We start from the raw sequence: 15,092 nt of genomic DNA, 5'->3' as shown, positions 1-15,092 counted from the left end.
TAGCCGTGCATCCAGATTCTTTCAAATACAGATTCTTCTGAAACATAATGCAAACTGCTTTAATGTACAAACATTTACTTGCCTACCATGGAAACTGCTTCCAATTCTGCCCTTGAACACAGATGTGAACTTTCCACTCCATTGCCTAGAAATGTGCTTTCCAAGACAGCCACATAAATGGTTCATTTATAGGCATGTATATTATCTTAGTGTTGAAAGTTTGGGAATTGGTTATACAAACTTCGGTGTGGATATGATGATTCTTGTTATGTTTTGGAATTAACTTTTAATCCTCTCTTCCTCATATCTGCAATTATGATCTTCATAGTATTCTGTTTTGAAGTATCTATGTCTGCCACTCTAAAAAAAAAAAAAGTCATTTACCAAGTCATCTGCAGTCTGTGGTTATTGATTTATCATTTTTAGCAGCTGTTGGTTGATATATTTATTGAATTCTTACCCAAGTCGATGCTTTTTTCAGAATCAAATAATTATAAAGACAAAAATAATTTATTTTTATTTTAAATTACCTAGGAGGTGAATTTGAACATGTTTACTGTTTGTATTCTGATAGTATCTAGAGACCCCAGCTGGTATCATTCCAGTAGGAATGTACCTACCCTGAAGACTTTCCATTCTAAATTTAAGAAGTCAGAAAAAAGGAAATATTCTTATCCCTATTTCATGGATAGGGATCTGAGACAGAGAATACCCAACGTCACACAGGAAGTCAAGGAAGAAACAGGAATTGAACCCATTCTCCGGTGTCTCATTCAGTGCTTTGACTACAAAGCCAGCCTCATTTTGATTTATTTGTAGAAACTCTTCTGTTTATCTTTTTAAATCATTTCCCCTTGATTCTCAATGATTAACAAAAATCATTGGAACGAGAGTTGGAGGAGTCCTGTTAGGTTGTCTAGTCCATTCTGCATCTTTGTGGAAAAGTTCACCATTTTATTATTTTCTGGTGTTCTGTCCAGTTCTACTGTAAATAACCTAAGAAGAAATTAACACAGCTTGAATTGAGAAAATGGTGATGTTGGCCTTTAAAATTGAAGACCAGAAGACAGGCCATAAAAATAAAGTTACAGAGGATTTCATTTTTGAAAAGTTGATTGGGTGTGTAGGCATAGACCAATAGATGTGGCAAGAAACAAGGGACCAGAACCTCAGCTAATGTTAATCAGCTTAGCTCCATTGACTTTGCTAGAGCTAAGTCGATTTATATCAGCTGAGGATCTACCCCAAAAATACAGTCTGATGCCCACAATTAAAAAGGTATTGGCAATTGGAAAAGGTTCAGATAAGAGTTACAAGAATGATTTGTGATTTGGAACTTGTCTTACAGTCAGAGACTAAAGAAGTTCAATCTACATAGTTTAACAAAGAAAGCTAAATAGTAACTTAATAAAAGTCTGTAAGTAACTACAAAGAAGGAAGATTCTGATAGTTGGCAGCTCTTTAACCCAGCAGAGAGAGGCATAACAAGATCCAATGGATTGCAACTAAAGCTAGACAAATTCAGACTAGAAATATGGTCAGGCTTGACAAAGCCCTGGCTGGGATGTTGAGATGGAGGGAAAGAGAGGCTAAGTGGTGATGTCACTGTCTCTCTCTTTATACTTTTTTCCAACTTTGCTAGAAAGTTCCTTGCTGTGTTGTGGGGATCAGGCAGTCCCTATTGGTCAAGCAGTGTCCATTGCATATGTTCTCTCTCTGAGAAGTCTCTGGGATGGCCACTGGGAGAGCGGATTCCCTTTAATGGACCATCAGCACATGTCTGGCTGATCTCTCATTGTAACTGAAAGGTTGGTTGTGGGTGTTTCCCAACCTCACAACATATTTCAGTAACACACATAGATAGCAATGCTTCATAACTTCACACCTAATGACAACACATACAATCCAACAGGTTATTGTACAGGTTATTGTACAGCAGATCAAGACTTTTAAAATTATATCTGACAAGGTATAGTTTGTACAAAACATATCATAATAATATAGCAGTGGTGAATATTGGGATTCCAGGGTGCTTACTTTGAGGTACAGAGTGTCACAGAAGTGTTGTAGGAAAATGAGAAGAGACTGATTATTTCTGGGGGGATTATTATTTTCTACCTTTGAAAATAGGAAGATTATATTTGGTAAAGTCAACACTGTACAGGTGCTTTAAGTCATGTAGGAGGGTGAATTTTATAAAAACTAAAAATACTTTTAAAAAATTAATATGATCTAAAAGTAAGATTTGGCCAGAATATTAGACATGCACAAATTCCAAGAAATTGGGAGTGATTTGACTGAGAAGTCAAATAAGTGAGATCTGAATCAGGCCATTCATTTATAGATTTGACCTTAATATTCCTAGTTGAAGGTTGTCAAGGTTCCTTCCCCACTCTGAACGCTAGGGTACAGATGTGAGGACCTGCATGAAAACCCCCCTAAGCTTATTTTTACCAGCTTAGGTTAAAACTTCCCCAAGGTACAAACTATTTTACCTTTTGCCCCTGGACTTTATTTCTGCCAAGTGTCTAACAAATAAAACAGGGAAAGAGCCCGCTTGAAAGTCTTTCCCCCCAAAATCTCCCCAAACCCTACACCCCCTTTCCTGGGGAAGGCTTGATAAAAATCCTCACCAATTTGCATAGGTGAACACAGACCCAAACCCTTGGATCTTAAGAACAAGGAAAAAGCAATCAGGTTCTTAAAAGAAGAATTTGAATTAAAGAAAAAGTTAAAGAATCACCTCTGTAAAATCAGGATGGTAAATACCTTACAGCGTAATCAGATTGAAAACATAGAGAATCCCTTTAGGCTAAAGCTTAAGTTACAAAAAGACACAAAAACAGGAATGTACATTCCATTCAGCACAACTCATTTTATCAGCCATTTAAACAAAACAGAATCGAACGCATATCTAACTAGCTTGCTTACTGACTTTTTACAGGAGTTCTGACCTGCATTCCTGCTCTGGTCCCAGCAGAAGCAACACACAGACAGAGAGAACCCTTTGTCCATCCCCCCCACTCCAGCTTTGAAAGTATCTTTTCTCCTCATTGGTCATTTTGGTCAGGTGCCAGCGAGGTTGTCTTAGCTTCTTAACCCTTTACAGGTGAAAGGGTTTTTCCTCTGTCCAGGAGGGATTTAAAGGTGTTTACCCTTCCCTTTATATTTATGACAAAGGTATATTTGTTTCATGTGCACTCCAATAGTCTAGGCAATTACTTCAGTGTGTGCATGGTTATACTCATGATACCTGCTGAAAATCAACTCGTAGTTTATTGCAGATGATTGTCAGAGTCTATAAGATTTATTTTCACATTAGACATCAAGAAAACATCTGCTTTTCACCAAGCTGTAGCATTACAGTATGGTCTGCCTTTAAACAGATTACAAACACATTTCAACAAGAGAAACTGGAAGGGAATTTCAATGATTGCTGGCTTGAAGTTTTCACAAGAAAAAGTTTCATTTTAATCTGTTCACGTAAATGGTTCAGTCATATAAATTGCTAAATTATAGCAGCATCCAGTAATAGCATCTGTGACAAAATTCCTCCTCTACCTTGGTGGGTCTTGCACTTATTGGCGGATTTGCTCACCTTGGAGCTTCACAGCAGCCCTCAGTTTGTCCGTTTTCATGAACCCACAGTCCAAGTCAGCTCCTCCTGTGGATGACCAGGAGTTGGGAGGTTTGGGGGGAACCCAGGCCCACCCTCTACTCCAGGTTCCAGCCCAGGGCCCTGTGGAATGCAGCTGTCTAGAGTGCCTCCTGGAACAGCTGTGCAACAACTACTACTCCCTGGGCTACTTCCCCATGGCCTCCTCCCAACATCTTCTTTATCCTCACCATAGGACCTTCCTCCTGGTGTCTGATAATACTTGTACTCCTCAGTCCTCCAACAGTCCACGTTCTCGTTCTCACTCTCAGCTCCTGGCGCCTCTTGCTCCCAGCTCCTTACACACACATCACAAACTGAAGTGAGCTCCTTTTTAAACAAACCCAGGTGCCCTGATTAGCCAGCCTTAATTGATTCTAGCAGCTTCTTGATTAGAACACCTGTAGCCAATCAGCCTGTCTGTCTTAATTGTCTCCAGAAGGTTCCTGATTGTTCTGGAACTTCCGTGTTACCTTACCCAGGGAAAAGGGACCTACTTAACCTGGGGCTAATATATCTGCTGTCTATTACTCTCCTGTAGCCATCTGGCCTGACCCTCTCACACATCTTAGTTTGTTCCTGTCATAGGAACACTGAGATAAAAATGCAGCCATATAGCCAGATTCTGTTTCTGGATTCATATTAGCAGCTCCCATTGTTTTAATTTGAGGAAAAGATAGACATTCCAGTATAAAGCACAGGTATTCGGTGTAAATGTGTGTCCAACTATTACTAACACGTATGTATTGATCCACCAAGTCCTTGCAAAATGTGTAGCAAGGTGCCTAGTGCTTAACTCTGACTCTGGGCCTGCATTTCTCAAAACCAGCCATTGTTTGGGTGAGACTAGCCCTGAGCTGAGAAAGTGGGTGGCAGCCATTATTCTACCCCTGTCAACTGCAACCACTGTCTCCCTCCCCCACCCCCTTCAAGGCCCAAAAGCTGTAGCCTAAAGAAGTGAACATACCTCTTTCTCACTGCAGCAGCTGAAGGAAGGATGGCGTCATCCAGAACTACTGGAGGGGAGGCAGGCGGGAAAGTGTATTGTGTACAAAGTCTGGCTCACTCCAGCCTGGAGTAACAGCACTGTATTTATTTACTTTATTAATTTTATAACCTGTCTATTGCCATGGCAGCTGCAAGCACATCAGGAAGTGGTGACCTGTGACAAGTCTTATTATAATTCTAGTTAATAAGTAACTTTTTCCAGAGCTCCTAAGTGATTTTCCTCCATTTTCACCTGGTTACTAGATAATGAGGTATGTCTGCTGGGAAAAAAAACTACCCTTTACACTGCTAATCCCTGATCCCATCCCTTTCCTTATAAAAACTTATCTCCTGGGAAATTCCAGATCAGATACCAATCATGTAAAACAAGAACAAAAATGAAATACAAAATAATACTAAGTGTCTGACATTTCGTTGGTAACCCAAGTACAAAACGGGATAATCTACAGTGACCCTGATTAGCATGAGTCCCAAATTAAAGAACTTGAATTGGGAAACTGAAGTCAGTGGATGAGCTCCATGCTTTTGAAAATTAGACCACTTATTTAGGTGTCAAACTATGGGATTAAGACTTAACTTCAGACCCTCATTTTTAAAAATCTTGTCTTTGGTCTTGAGTCCATACGACCCATAGACACCATGAACAAGATGCACAACCCTCATCTAGCACTATTTTGGGGCAAAAAGAGCTCCCTCCCAACTGCCCAGAGCAGATACAGAGTTTCAAAGTGGGTGGGAAAAGAGGAGGGCGGGGGAGATGTAAAATGTCTTCTGGTAAGGTGGGACTCCACACCATTCCCAATGCAGGGTCATGCTTTAAACATTCAGTTGGGCCTTAAACCAGTTACTTGTGATGCAGAACAAATAAGTTATTTAACAGATATTTCAGTCCTCCATTATAACAACTCATTTTGGGTCTGGGTTTGGCACCCTCACTTACATGAAGTAGTATCTTACTGCCCAAGTAAATCCTTGTGGATTCAGAAGGATTACTCATGCAGTAAGGTACTACTCAGCATGAGCAAGTGCCACAAAAATGGGCCCTGAAGCAGTTTTAGCATTGGTTCTAATTTATGCAAAACATATGATTGAAATTAACTCTATTTGTCAATTTGAGGACAATCAGTTGGAATATTTAATTGGTACAAAAACAGTGACTTTGTGGAGTAGTGATATGTAGTAGTGATCTCTGTAATTTGAGTAGGGATTTCCCAAGGAAACCAGGTTTGGGCTTTCTAACGATGGTTCAGATCCAGGTTCCCATTAATCTGATCTACCAAGTTTCAGATAAAAAGATCTGGTTGTGATCTGTCCTTAAATTTCAGATTCTGAGATGTGACAATTATCCGTTAATTGTTGTGGTCCCTGGATTATTAAAAGGGACAGCTCTACAATTGCACTCCAGTTTGAGAACTTTATTAATTATTAGTATTATCTACTAATGTATTTGTATTACTATAATGCCAAGAAGCCCTACTTATGAATCAGGATTTCATTGTGCTAGGTGCTGTACAAACACAGAACAAAAAGTGGTCCTTGCCCCAAAGAGGTTACAAGAGATAGCAGATGGATACAGATAAGTGATGATGGAGTACATGTAAATAATGGTCATCATGATAGGCAGTGGTCTCAGCACTAAAGTAGCCCAACTGTGGTCAAGAAGATGTCAGAGAGACAGGCTGAGGTTTTAATTTGGACAGAGGGAGGCAGGTGTGGAGTACAGAGGTATCTCTGTAAATCATCAGCATAGAGACGGTAGGTGATTTTGTGTTTGCAGATGAGATTGTCAGAGATAAGGTGTAGAGATGGAAGAGAAGGTGGACCAATGACCAAGAACTGTCGAAAGTTGGAGGATGTAATGAAGAGGATCCTCCAGAAGAGATGCTGAAGGACTGATTAGAGAGGTAGGAAGAGAACCAGGAGAGGAAGGAATCACAGAAACCAATAGAGGACAAGATTTCAAGAACAGAAGCATGGTCAGTGTGTTGAAGGTGGCTGACAGGTCAAAAAGGAGGATAAGGATGGAGACCTGGTTCTAAGCTTTTTCTAGGAAGAGGACTTTGACGAGAGTACTTTCAGCAGAGTGCAAGGGGTGGAAGCCAGATTGCAGAGGGTCTAGTATGGAATTGGAGGGGAGGAACACTAGATACCAATTGTAGCTAGCACATTCAATGAGCTTAGAGATGAAAAGGAAAGGTGGCAGTAGGTAAGAGGCAAGTAGGGTGGATTTTTTTTTAAGATGGAAGAGAGTAAAGCATGATTGTATTTTGAGGGGAAAGAGCTAACGACCAGTGAGAAGTTAAGGGGAAGAGTGAGGGAAAGGATGAGATTGGTCTCAAGGGAGATCAGGAGATGGGATAGGATGGGGTCAATGGGGCAGGTGGAGAGGTTAGAGGAGACGAGTGAATAAGAAAGGTTCTTTTAGACTCCCCATAAGTGGTCAAGCACTGAACCAAAATGTTATGCAGATTGTGAGCTCTTCAGAGCAGGGCAACTGTCTTTGGTATTTTTATGTCATTATTATAAAGTCACTGGATACTGTGTCAGCTCAAAACAAATAATAAATAGTAATGATGCCTAGGACTGTTACTATCAAAGCACTGCTCTGGCCAGTTGTTACTGGGTGCTGGGGTTTCCACTATCGCTGCCACAAAAACGATTCTTTTAAATCTTTTTGTTGTAATGAAGAGTAAACATGGAAGGTGTGTGGCTATGAAATGTCTACAAAATAGCAAGTGACTAGTTGAAAAAAGATGAAGGCAACTGACTTTGTCTTGGACTTAGTGTAGTTTTTCCAGTTGGAAATAATTCACTATACAATTATGACCTAGAAAATGAACACAACCTATGATACAATTAATCAGAAAAATCCTACCAAAGCAAGTAAAAGATAATGCAATTGGAGGTCATATACTGCCATTTAATTAACCTAGTGTGGCATGTTCATTTGTCACAGATGGAAGAAATGCAAACGCTAATTGTTTCAGTCAGCTAATTGGGAAACTGTTTGAAGGAACCTGGGAAGGGTAATACCATAGCAACTGCTGGTCATGTGACCATGTGGCTGTCAGATATGTGCATAAATATGATTTTTACCAGGTTTAATATCTGCTTAGTCTGGAAGCAAATACTGAATGATGGACCTTTTTTACTGAGCCGGGCAACTGATGTAACAAGACAATTTTGACAGAGTGTACTGGGAAAAACCTTATGGGCTGAAAGACATAGCTTGGCATTCAGGATACCTGTCTGATGAAGTGCAAGAACATTAAAACCTGAACATCTGATTTTCAGGCATACAGTATACTACTGTATAATCTTTTTGTGTATTATGTGGCAAACTCTGCCCCCTCTGCATCGTCACATTCAGGGAGAACAGTGTTGCCAACTTTTCAATGTTATCACGCGTCTCCTGATATTTTTTGTGTAATGATCCAGCTCCTCCAGTCATGTGATTGAGTGATTATCTCAGCTTTTGTTTAAAAAAAAAAAAAGTGTCTAGCCCTCCTTGTTGCAAAGAAAAGATTGAAAGACTCCAAAAACCACAGGCAAATAAAAAGGGGCTCAAATGGTTTATTTTTAAAAAGTTCATGATTTTTATGTCAATTTCATGAATTTTGACTGTCTGAGGTTGGCAATACTGGTTGTGTTAATAGTGGCAGAGTGGGAGACACTGGGATGAGTGGAGATGGATCCATTATCCCTGTGGTTCCCTAGGCCACTGTGTTTTCTGTAGTAGGTCACAGAATCTGCCCTAGCTTCGGGGCTGAAGGAGTGACTGCAGATTCTCAGGTATTGGAGGATTCCTTATTGATGGTTGGCTTGAGGGACCGGATTTAGCTGCAAAGAGCAGTTTGACAACAACCAAGAGGAATGCACTTGATCAAAAGCTCAAATATCTCTCATTCAAACCCTCATAACTGGAAACACTAAAAAAACAGTGGAATCATTAAAATAAACAGCTAGACAAATACTGTAACCTTTGTCAATAATATGTCATCATACAGAAGCTTTAACATTTGTATGTAAAGGCTATTTATTTACACTTCGTATATGTTAAAGTAAGGTCCCAAAATCCTCTCCTGTTGCCATGATTTTCATGAAATGAGTGGGCTATCAAATAAAACATGTACTTATTCCATTAACCTTTGCAGTGGTTGGGAAATTAGAGAGATTTGTTTAAATATGTGAATATATTGTTTTAACCATATCCTCACTAGAAGGTTGTCTGTTGAAAGGCTCCCCTCTAATGTGCTACAAAATGATTTATTTTTATTTCATTCAGAACTTACAGCCCATAGAATGTACTGTCTAATACGTAATCTGAATGTAGGTGTTTGGAGTTCAGTATTATTAATAATAATAATTGTACACTGCAATAGCAACCAGAGGCCAAAGTCAAGGCCTGGCACCACAAATACATACCGAGACATGTTCCCTGCCTTAAGGAGTTTGTAGTCTAAGAATCCTCACACTGATAGCAAAGATGTGCTTCTTTTTGTGTGTGTCTTAAAATTCCACCTGCTGGAGTCATGTGATTAAGTGATCATTTCAATGACATATCTCAGTTACATTTTAAGGTAATGACCTATAGACATTTTTACATTCAGAATTTCCAGGACTGCGTATAGGGTTTGATCCAAAACCCACTGAAATCAGTAGGAGCCTTCTCACTGGGCTTTGGATCAGGCCCTTAACACATTATACCCAGCTGGGCCTGTCCCTTCCCCATGGTGTGTTCTACCACAGTAGCAAATAGATAGTCACATGAAGCAACAAAACATTCAATAACCATTTGTGTGAGTGAATGCGAGCTGATGGGGGAAGCAATCTGCTGCTTTATCTAAGACAGCAGGACCCCTAAAGCCAGCCCTGCCCATATCAAACTGCAGCAGTGTTCACCTGTTAAAACAATGTATGCTAAAGTACTGAACCTATCATTTCCAGTTGAAATAATTTGAAAATGAAAAGCCTGTGTTTCAGGATGGACCATTTAAACAAAGAGCACTGCAGTTAGGGCAGGGATAACGGCAAGTTTCTTATAATGTTCCATACAGGAGGGGGAAAAAGCAACAACTTATTTCTGCACAGTTTAGTTTCAACTGTTGTTCATGATGCAGTTGATAACATTATAACATAAGGTCCATCTAGCCCAGTATCCTGTCTTCCGACAGTGGCCAATGCCAGGTGCCCCAGAGGGAATGAACAGAACAGGTAATCAGCAAGTGATCCATGTCCTGTCGCCCATTCCCAGCTTCTGGGCAAACAGAGGCTAGGGACAGCAACCCTGCCCTTCCTGGCTAATAGCCAATGATGTACATATCCTCCATGAATTTATCTACTTCTTTTTTATTATAATCTTGGCCTTCACAACATCCTCTGGCAAGGAGTTCCACAGGTTGAGTGTGCATTGTGTGAAAAAATACTTCCTTTAGTTTATTCATGATGTGGTTGAGAACAACATTAATAATATATTTTCAGCATATAACCTCCACATCTGAAGGCCTCTGGGATCCTTAATTGAAATAACTACAAAACAAATTACAGTATATGCAGACATGATGCCTGTAAAAATGTCCAAGAACCAGCAAACTAAATTGTAACACCATAAACCCCACAGACCACATAACTACTGCAGACGTGAAACAAGATTTGAGCTTTGCTCTGAAGGTGTCACCGATGTACCTTTGGAATACATGGCGGGAAATGACATTCCAGAGTTGAGGTCCCTCAGTGGGGTAGGCCTGCCTTGCTGTCATCTTGCTTTATTCTGTAGCCCACTCATTATATGATCCTGTGGGATTGTCAGCAATTCTAACCTTGTCAATCTTAAAACTGTTGTGATGGGTTAAAGTAGCAGACAATCCGTCATACAGGGGCAGATTCTTTTTGCCCCAGTCTGCTCCCTCTGCCCTTCTTAGGCATGTCTTGTGGTAGGGGAGTCACCTGCAGGCACCTATACCTCTTTACCTACAGCCCCTGGCTCGGGGTGGAGAACAGAGACTTTCCAAGGGGACCATAAGCAGCTGGCACCGACTAGAGCAGCCCCCAGACTGCTCTAACCTCTGTTGGAGCCAGAGCTGGGTAAAGAGTCAAGAAACTATAACCAACTTCTTGGCTGCCCTGGCACTCTATAAAATGGTGGCATACTATTTAAGCGTTTAAATCTTAATAGTAAGTCCTTGGAGTGTTCTCGCTGGATAAAAGGCTTTGGTTCGTGGAGCCATGGCATTATCCTTTAGCAAGGTCCTTTTAAGGCAGTACTAAGTAGTAGAACAAAGTCTTACTGGGCCATTTCATATTCTTTGGAAACATAATGGTATTACTTGTTCATCTGTCCAGGTTCTTATACTATGCCCACTACTGTGGTATCCAAGTAGCAAGCTAAAAGGCTGAAAAATGTGTGCTATGTACAAATTTGGATGAAAACTTTATAATAACCATTAAGAATTTAGAAAAAAAAGGTGGGTCCTGATCAGGAGGATTGTACATAGCAGTTAGATTGGGTGTGGTGGAAAATCTCTGTACAAAATTCCAAACTGACCTTTATACTTGGAACTAATTAATCCCTGAACTAATCTGCTAATTTCCACTTCAAATTCCTCCTCAAGATGCATTCCTCCTGTCACACCTATAACATATTGATCAACTAATGTTGGCTAGATTGAGCTGCAGTTAGATTAGCTGATGTTTATATTTTTAAAAAATAATTATTTTAAATGATCTGGAACAATCAAGTTGTGTGCTCTATGTAACTGCAATCATTTGGTCATTATTTTCATTCCCTTTCCTCCTGTTGTTTGCTACACACTTGTTTAATCTTCTTTCAAATTCAATAGTAAATTCTTTGGTGAAAGAGACCATTTTTCCTTACCTGTTTGTGTAGTGCCTTGGCCATTGGAGCCTGGACTGGGGCTTGTGAGCAACACCCAGTTACAAATAATACAAAGCCGTCTAAATAGATTTGTTCAATTTTATCCCATCGAGTAATAGTAAAGTAATTCTAGCTAGTCTGCACTTAACCTACAGGATTATAGACGCACTTTATTAATTAAAATGATTTTTTTAATGAGAGAAAGAGTAATCCAAAATACCTAGAGAAACTGAAGGCAAATAAAGTAAATCAAGAAAAAGCGTCTCTAAAAATGTCAAGCTAAACAAAGCCTTAATACATTAACAAAAATCGGGGGGGGGGGGGTTGGAAGGCTGCCTTTCCTTCAGCAAAACACAGATTGAATAGCATTCTCATAATCTAAGACGGGAGTCTGGATGCTAGCCATATCGTACAATAGCTTCTACTTTTATTACTGCTTATTGGATGGCAAGAAATCCAATTTACTATCCCATTGGATGGTAAATCCCATTACAGCACAGTGCGGAAAGACAGTTTATACACTGAATAGCAAAATCAAGCAGACTGCATGTTGTGGTAACATTACATTTCTGTTCAAATAGCATCATTGTTAGGGACAGTAGACTTAACTAGGCAAACGGTTTTGTATTACTCAGGTAACACTGAAACTTTTCATTGCTGTTTACTTCTGTTTAAAACCACTGTAGAGCCAACACAGCCAAAAGAGAGTGAGCTGGATTCTGGTTTTTCTTGGGCTTCAGCAGATATGTTTACTGCATTGACTGAAGCCAACGAGACTTAAATGTATTGATAAGCCCTTAGCTGAACTGGAGGCTTAACAACTATGCCAACCCATTGTCCTCAGGGAGTGTGCATCTGGTCAGGGTATAGCAAACAATTCTGCTGATACCCAAGAAAAAAGAGAATCCACCTCACTCTATTTTAGCTGTTTGCAATGGTAAGAGGAGTAAAAAGTATGACAAGATATTTTTATTACTAAAGGCAGTAGATATGACTGAATATTCATAGGGAACAAAGCTGTAAAGGAAGATGGAATTTTTCATAGTCATTTTTCAGAGTAAAACCACAGCTTAACAGCAACTTTAAATAGAAAAAAAATGTTTCATTTTAAAACGAAGGGCTTATTTAGACATGGTATTGTTCCCGATTAACCCCATGTGTGAACACTCTTATTTTGGAATAAGAATACCTTGTTTGAAATCTATTGCACTTTAAACTCCTCCAACCCTATTTTAATACAAACTTTCAAGTGTAGTCAAACCAGTAAGTGTGTTTATTTGGAAGCGGAAACAGGGGGGCTTGGTAGTCAGTACAATTCAAAGATGTGAATTTCTTCAGTATTATTAATCACGTTAAAACAGTAGAAAAACTACCTCCAAAAAAGTGCACTGGTTAATGTCGCTTTGAATCATATGACTGTGCAATATTAATGTTATATTTTTAAATGCAATTGACTTGTTACCTGTACTTTCTAAAAAAAAACAATCTTCAGAATCTGTATGCTACAAACGCAAAAGAAAAGCAAGCATATTTTGATAGCAATGAAAATATTTTGCAGAGCATCTGAGACCTCATTCTTCTTTTATTAACTAAAATAAAGGGCTAATTTTTTTCCTCACTTTTCATGTATTATGGATATTTTTTGTCTTCCTGCAATAAATGTGTGTTGCTTGGTTATATAAGAAGTAGCTTGTCTCCGCAAATGCGTTCATTGTATCTTATGTTTTAAAGTCAGTGATTTGGAGCAGTGATTTTTCAGTGGTGCTGCTATGATTTCTCTATTTTGCTCCTCTTCATGGTAATACTTTTTTTTTCTAGCAGGAGGAATAAACATTTGTTTCAGACATTCCAAGGAAACTTTCTAGGATGATCTCTAGGTTAAACTACAGATATTTGTAGACCAGAACGAACTGACAATCAGTTAACTCCATGTAAAAACTTTAGTATAGTTGTATCCCAGGCATTTAAAACTAGACTGGATAAAGGATCACTGTATAGACTCTAATAAAAATCCTACACTGGCAGGGAGATGGATTAGTTGACCTGATCAACATTTTCAACTTTAACTTTTCTGACACTGTGATATGTGAATATATGAGCCTAGGAACTGCAGTACCTAAACTCTTGCGTGACTTGAAAAACAGAGAAAATACATTAGTATTGAATGGCTAGATGTGTGCCCTTTTCATGGTGGTATTTGTATATAAGAAAGCTGAATAGGTATAACAGCTGCTTTTACTATGTCCAGCAGGACGGGGTTGAATTCCCAATAAAACAGGAAAGAGCTGTGGAGTCGGAACTTTGAGGCACACTAGCGTTGTTTATAATACTGATAACTAGTATACCCAACTCGGTGATAAAACGGTGTAAAGTCTTTAAGGATTCGAAAGGAAGCAAGAGGAATTATCCAGTGAAGACTGCTGAAGGAAGATGATGTCCATTTCCCAAGTCATAATAAATGTGGGTTGACAGTCAAACTGAAAATATAGCCCTGGGGAAAAGCTTGTATTCATGGCATGAGGTTAACTGAGGAAAAGACAAGGCTAAAATTCAGGCATATGACTTTATGGTACAGAATGTGATTTTACAGGTTCTGACAGGGAATCAAGATCTGACATAAAAGGATTTATAAACTTTATTGTGATGAGATATACACATGGTTCTGAAAATGCAGTTTGCATTTCAGAGGCTATTAAAAATTGCACAATTTAGAAAAAGAATGTTACCCTGCTTGTTCATTAGATAAACCCAAAATCTGAGAACTGATACTTGGTGCAAACATAACCAGAGACTGCGAGGAGAAAGATGAGGAGTCTTTAATCCATACTCACATGAGCAGTTCAATTTGCTCTAGTGGAATTACATGTGTCACGAATTTACCTTTTTATCCTAAAGACAGACAGTTAAAAAAATCAGCAGTTTATCTCATCAGCTTATTTTTTTTCTTCTTATGGGCTTGACAAAATGAGGCAAAAAATGCAGACAGTCCCTGCCTTCGAGAGTTTATAATGTAAGCAAAACAGACACAGAATAGACAGTATGCACAGGGAAGCCCAGAGGAGGGAGTGACTGGGTTGTTTTGTATTCTGATTTTGAATATATCAGTAACATTATTGAAATTCCTGACTCATTTCATGTAGGCACTGCACAAGAAGTGTCTTGATGAAGGATTGAAGTGGAGAGAGGATAGTGGGTTGATGACTCAGAATTGGGAAGACATAGGGGCAGCATGATGACGGTTGGAGAGGAAGCAGATAAGAGGGACTGGCATAATTGGCAAAGCAAGGAGGGGAAGTGACATGATAAGATATTAACACAGAGATATAGATGGGATTGGAATTGTGGAGGGTTGAGGACATAGGGGTATCTTTGGTTAGTAAGAGGGAAAACATCAGAAGCAATTAGGAGGGTATGGAGTGCAACTGGTCAAGTGTTTTGTTTTTACGTTGAGTCTCTTCAGTTTAATCCAAAATATAAGTGTGTGACCATTGTGCATATTTTCAGATAGACATTTGCAACTCCCAGTATTTTCTACTGGGTCACCCTGCAAAAATA

The 15,092-nt window shown here is 39.3% G+C and overlaps 1 protein-coding gene across 8 annotated transcripts in view; it reads left to right on the top strand.

The window, feature by feature from the left end:
- The window catches only part of PCLO (piccolo presynaptic cytomatrix protein), a 514,363-nt gene that overhangs the window by 216,532 nt on the left and 282,739 nt on the right, over positions 1 to 15,092 (top strand). The gene's annotated exons all lie outside the window — the stretch shown is intronic.

This window comes from Lepidochelys kempii, chromosome 1, assembly GCF_965140265.1.
Source record: "Lepidochelys kempii isolate rLepKem1 chromosome 1, rLepKem1.hap2, whole genome shotgun sequence".
Lineage (NCBI taxonomy): Eukaryota > Metazoa > Chordata > Testudines > Cheloniidae > Lepidochelys > Lepidochelys kempii.
The sequence above is the reverse complement of the archived record's forward strand: the minus strand, read 5'-3'. Positions and strand labels throughout refer to the sequence as shown.